Below are 6352 nucleotides of genomic sequence, written 5' to 3' on the forward strand. Positions count from 1 at the left end.
TTTTTCTATCTTTATTTGTAGAAACACTGAAAAATAGTTATAACTGGAAGCCTTTTGTAAGTCAAAACAAAAAGTATTATTTCTGACTATTGAATGGGTGTTCTAATTCTGTCTCCCAATCACCAGTTGCCTATTCTAATAAAATACATTCATTCTTCTATATTGCATTCATATAACTTAGTCTTTTCCAGATAATTTACAAATGTTTTACTGCCTGCCAACCCTTGTGTAATTAAATAAGATGACAGAATGTGCCCATAGTTTATTCTGTGGACCTCTAACTATAGATACAGAGGCTTACATTAAGTAAGGGGTGAATGATGCACTTATGTATATATATATTTTTTTCTTCTACTAAAAATTTTTAAGAATTTTGACTCTGGAATCCACTATTCACTATTTTGAGAATAGATCTTTTGCATTTTTTCTTATTCTTTCATTTTCTTGAGTGTTCTCCATTCAACTTCATCTCTTTTCTCCAAGTTTGATATGTTCAGATATTCACCTATTCCTGCTAAAGTTCATTGATTTTTTTACCAGCAGAAAATGGGGGAGAAATGGAAGAAGGAGGGGGAAAGAGAAGAATAGCAAACTTCACATTATTGCCTGGATGTTACCATAGATCTAAACATTGTAAGTTTTGTTCCATTTTAGCAAGAACCACTTTTTCTAGGGTTTTCATTGCCACTTGTGCTTACTTCACTTTGTACTCTTCTGCTGATTGTGGGTGGATGGAGTTTGACTATTTCAGAATAGTTACAGGTGGGTGGGTTCAAGTATCTCTAGTGGGTTGAGAAAAAAGCCATGCTTACATAGATGTGATCCTTCTATTAAAATCCTGAGAGTAATATTTAATGTCTATGTTTACCACGCACATAGCAGAGTCCATCTGTACAGGATCCAACAGTATCTGAAGAGTCTGTGTGCAGGGGTTCTAATATCCAAGATCTGATTTTTTCCTTGGTAGACAAAGTTTCTCTCCTGAGGGCATGACGTGGGCCTGGATGCCTTTGGGTCTATACAAGTACAAGATGCTATGAATCTGTCAACACTTAGTTTTCCTACTGCAGCAGATCGAAGCGCATAGCTTTAGGGCCTTGTGTACACTGCTTTGTCTTTAGATATTAAACCTTTACTAGAGGCCCGGTGCACAAAAATTCGTGCACTCGGGGGGGGGAAGGGGCTCCCTCAGCCTGGCCTGAGGCCTCTCACAGTCTGGGTCCCCATGGGGGATATCCATCTGCTCGCTTTGGCCTGCTCCCCAGGGGGATCAGGCCTAAGCTGGCAGTCAGATATCCCTCTGGCAGCCCAGGAGCCCTCGGGGGATGTCTGACTCATGAGGAATGGGCCTAAGCTCTAGTTGGACATCCTTAGTGCTGCCGCGGAGGCGGAAGAGGCTCCCACCACTGCCACTGCGCTGGCCAGCCATGAGCCGGCTTCTGGCTGAACAGCACCCCCCCTGTGGAAGCACAATGCCCCCCAGGGGGTAGCTCCTGTGTTGAGCGTCTGCCCCCTGGTGGTCAGTGCGTGTCATAGCAACCGGTCATTCTGCCATTAGGGTCAATTTGCATATCACCCTTTTATTATATAGGATGTTGATTGGCTTTCTATTGTGGGTAGCTGTGGTAGTCATATGATCTACTCAGGTACCAAGTAAGTACAGTCTCTTTGTTGTTGTTATTGTTTTTAATATATTTTTATTTATTTCAGAGAGGATGGGGGAGGGATGGAGAGATAGAGACATCAATGATGAGAGAGAATCATTGATCAGCTGCCTTCTGCACTCCCCCTACTGGGGATGGAGCCCACAATCCTGGCATGTGCCCTTGAGCAGAACTGAAACTGGGACCCTTCAGTCCAAAGGCCAATGCTCTGTCCACTGAGCCAAACCAGCTAGGGATACATTCTCTTCTTTGATTTGAAGTCCAGTTCTTTTCTAGTTTGATATACAGACCTTGTAGAGACCAGTGATTCTGTTTATACATTGAAAGCACCAGTCAATTTAGAGAACACTTTCTGTATGATCAGGTCACCAAAGATTGCAACAAACCTTTCAAAATATAGAAGAGTTTGCTGGTTGTTCCTGAATGACCACTTCACTTAAAGTGATATTTAGACCATAATAAAATCTAAATAGATATCATTATATTCTCATTTTCTGTCTTTTCTCTAACTGAGAAAACGCGTTACCTTAATCTTTACCACTTACCTTAATCTTTAGAGACTGAGTAATCATTGCTGTTCATGACTCACCTTATTAAAACAATACTACTATCAAAGCATGGAATTTAGGGAGCTAGAAAATGTGGATAGCTGAATCATAACTTTTGTAAGTAGAGAGCCATTAGTCAAATTACATATATTGTTTTATAACTTATCCTTTAAAAACTCAACATACTAGGACAATTAAAGGTCTAAATGATTTGAGATAGAGAGCCCATTTAAAAGAACATTTTACTTTCAGTTTATTGGCAAGGTTTACAACTAAAATGTAAAAGCCCCCAAATGGACATAATTTAAGATGTGCATTTTAATGGAAAACATAGAGAAAATGTGAAATGATTTGGAAGAAAATATATTTTTATCTTTTATAACTTCTATAAGTGATGCAACTTCCATTAAGTGCTGATTTTCCCCGTTCTTTACAGAATGAAACAGTTACATGGAATGGACAGTACCAAGTTCAGATTAACATTAAAATGTGAATGCTTTAAATAAGTGACAGATTTTAATTTGAAATTTTGACTCTAATATCAAATGCAAATTGCAATAGTCCTTAATGTAAAAGAGGGAAAAAATGTAGTGATTGAGTTTGGGGGAAATTGTAAATTGGACAGATCTAGCCAGCTGCAATGATGAACAAGGCTTCCTTTATTATTGCTTCAAGAAAAGCTATTGAGTGGCTAGCACAAAGTAGCTGCTTGAATGCGGGAATATCCAGTATCCCTTTGAGAGGCGTATTTGATTATACATTTTCCCTTTACCCACTTGTTTCTTTCTAACTCTCCAAGTTCCACACAGAGTCCCCATGATCACTGTTGTTCTTATCCTTGGTGTTCTTTTTGACCCATAGGTAATACTATTGACAACTACTGTTATCTATGTAAAATGATCTTTATCAATCTTTAACTTTATACCTGATCCTGTTGTTCCTTTGTTTAAAATCCTCCCATAAGTTCTTGGTGCTTACAAGATTAACTCTAAAAGGGTTAGCTTAACAGGCATTTCTTTTACAATCTGGTTCTAGAACATTTTTTCAGCTTCATATCTCACTTTGGTCAAAATGACTTTTCATCATACATATTCTTTTATAGTGCTGAATATACACATACATACACACACACCCCTCTAGTATATGCTTCCCACTAATTTCTGCCTTGAAAACCCTTACTCATTTTTCAATATCCAGCGTAGGTGTCTCATCTGTTAAGCCTTCCTCAACTTCTCTGTTAGAGTATATTGTCCCATACTCCTCCTGCAACCCTCCTCCATACCCATAATGATCAGAATACAATTTCTTGTTAAAGCACTTATTTTACTGTAATTAGTTCATCTGTCTCTCCTATTAGAATGGAAGCTGCTAACAGGAGAGGGAGGGGGAAGGTGGGTGGGTGGGAGGTGATCAACCAAATAAATATGCATACATTATCACCTTGTATGCATATATGCATAACCCATGGACACAGACAATAGGGTGGTGAAGGCCTGGGCGGGCTGGAGGGGGCCAATGGGGGGCAGGAAGGGAGCATATGTAATACTTTCAACAATAAAGATTTTAAAAAATAAAAATAAAAATTGTAAAAAAAATAAAAATAAAAAGTCCTTCTAAAAGTCCTGAGGTATCTCTGCAAAAGCTAGTCCAATATATAGGGCTTGTCATAACAGATCCCAAAGAATAAATCATTGACTGATTGAATGAATGAATTTTCACTTGTGGATTTTGCACAACCTACAATTGTGTGTGCCAACTGAATGTGCAGAGTTGGAAGCTGTTTGCAGCTCTTCCAGTCAGTTTTATGGCCTGCCAACACATTCTTGGTTGTTGTACACTCCTCATGATAGGATTTTTCCCAACAGCACTTGGCTTGATTACAGTGTTCAAAATTGTTTTTCACCATGTCTGGGTTTTACTTTTTTCTGTACTCGACTTCATTCTCTCAGTTGCTGTACAGCAGGCTGCTGGGACATCCTGTTGTTACCATTCCCCTAGTGTGCTTTGCCCATCCAAGGAACTTTGTGACAAGAAAGGCTAGGAAACTGGCCAGTTTCCAGAATCTTATTGCTGGTGATCCTATATTACAGTAGGCATTTTAGTGGTGAACCTGGGCATGCTGCCACAGCCAGCAGTGAAGGTAAATGCCAATAAAGACTAAGGCACGGAAGTAAATCCATGAGGAATTGACTTTGTCAGTGCTTTCTAGTAAAGGAGGAGATTCTACAATGCAAAGTGCACTGATAGCAATGCACATTATTTCGCTACTTGTAGTTCTAGATGAAACAACACTAATATTCTTTACCTTAATTGCTGTTTTAGCAAGATGCTGATGGTAATGGACAGTAACATATCCTTGTTCCATGTATTGCCTTGCTCTGCTCAGCAACAGAGAACTGAATGGTATACAGTCCTATAGGTCAGTGCTTCTCTAATTTGCATTGCCTATGAATCTCCCAGGGGATTTAGATTCAGTAGTTCTGGGATAGAGCCAAGATTCTGCATTTATAACAAACTCCCAGATGATACTATCATGCCGCTATTGTTGCTCTGTAGACCTCACATTGAGCAGCAAGAATGGAGAGGCAAGAGTGAGCTCCTCAAAAAGCAATGCTGGCTAATGGGCATGCACTGTATATATTATGTGCCTCAACATTGCCACAGGACAATAAGAGTATGACCTAACAAAATAAATCAGTTGCTTTTAATTTTTCTTCTTATTGATTTCAGAGAGGAATGGAGAGGGAGAGAGAGATAGAAACATCAATGATGAGAGAGAATCACTGACCGGCTGCCTCCACACTGGGGATTGAACCCACAACCCAGGCATGTGCCCTGACCAGGAATCCATAGCTGTTGGTCAGAAGCACAGGTGACAGACTACCTGGGCTTGTGACTGGCATCTGAAGTGGGCATGCAGTCTTGGAAGACTGAGCCCTGAACATGTTGAATCTGATACTATCTCCAGGCAGATAGTGTCAAAATTAAGCTGGATTGTAGGACACACAGCTGGCATTCAAGAATTGCTTGGTATGCCCAGCCAGCGTGACTCAGTGGTTGAGTGTTGACCTGTGAACTGCGAGGTCACAGTTTGATTTCTGGGAGGTCACAGTTTGATTCCTGGTCGGGGCATGTGCCCGGGTTGTGGGCTTGATCCCCGTGTGGGTCGTGCAGGAGGCGGCCGATTGGTGATTCTCTTTCATCATTGATGTTTCTATCTCTCCCTCTCCCTTCCTCTCTGAAATAAAAATATATTTTTTTTTAAAAAAGAATTGCTTGGTAGTTTGGGGAAAACCCCCATCCTCACATTAAAATTGGGTGTGCAAAACCCAAAGATTAGGTCTCAATGATTGTGAGAATTTTATTGTGCTCAAATGGCAAAGAGAGGTATTCCAAGGAGAGAAAACTTCATGAGAAAATTCAGAGATGGAAAATGCTTTAAGCTCCAGTGGATAATGGCTAGGATAAGTGGTAGTTTTTTACCTATGAAAATACATACTATTTTATTTTATCTTCACAGGCATCTCTATGGTCAGTATAGACTTTTTCTTTTCAGTGAGTGAGTGAGAAGCTGGATCATATATTAGTTAAAATTGGAACCAGGAAACCTGAATGTTTGTTTCAATACCAATACTGTCAACAACACTTTGGGCCCATCTCTTAATAATTCAACCTTTCATTTTGGAAGATCAAGTTGTTCTAGTCTAGATCTATGATCCTTAAGTGTGTGGAGGGCATCACTGTTAATAATAGGAATTTGTTGTATGTTTGAGATATGTTGGAGTGGCATTTGGGAGAGCAGGGAAAGAAGAACCAGCTGTAAGTGGAGAACCAGTGCTTAGTCTAGAAAATGGCTCTAGTAGTTTTTATTTTAAGGTTTGACTTAAGTAAAATGACATAGTTAATTAGTGTCTGAGCTAGAATTAGAAAATAATCCTCATGGCTTTGGGCACTGCATTGCACGTCCTCTATACCAAATTCAAATCAGCAATGTGGCACTAGATCAGGGGTGGGCAAACTTTTTGACTCGAGGGCCACAATGGGTTCTTAAACTGGACCGGAGGGCCGGAACAAAAGCATGGATGGAGTGTTTGTGTGAACTAATATAAATTCAAAGTAAACATCATTACATAAAAGGGT

Source organism: Myotis brandtii, unplaced genomic scaffold (assembly GCF_000412655.1).
Source record: "Myotis brandtii unplaced genomic scaffold, ASM41265v1 scaffold548, whole genome shotgun sequence".
Classification (NCBI taxonomy): domain Eukaryota; kingdom Metazoa; phylum Chordata; class Mammalia; order Chiroptera; family Vespertilionidae; genus Myotis; species Myotis brandtii.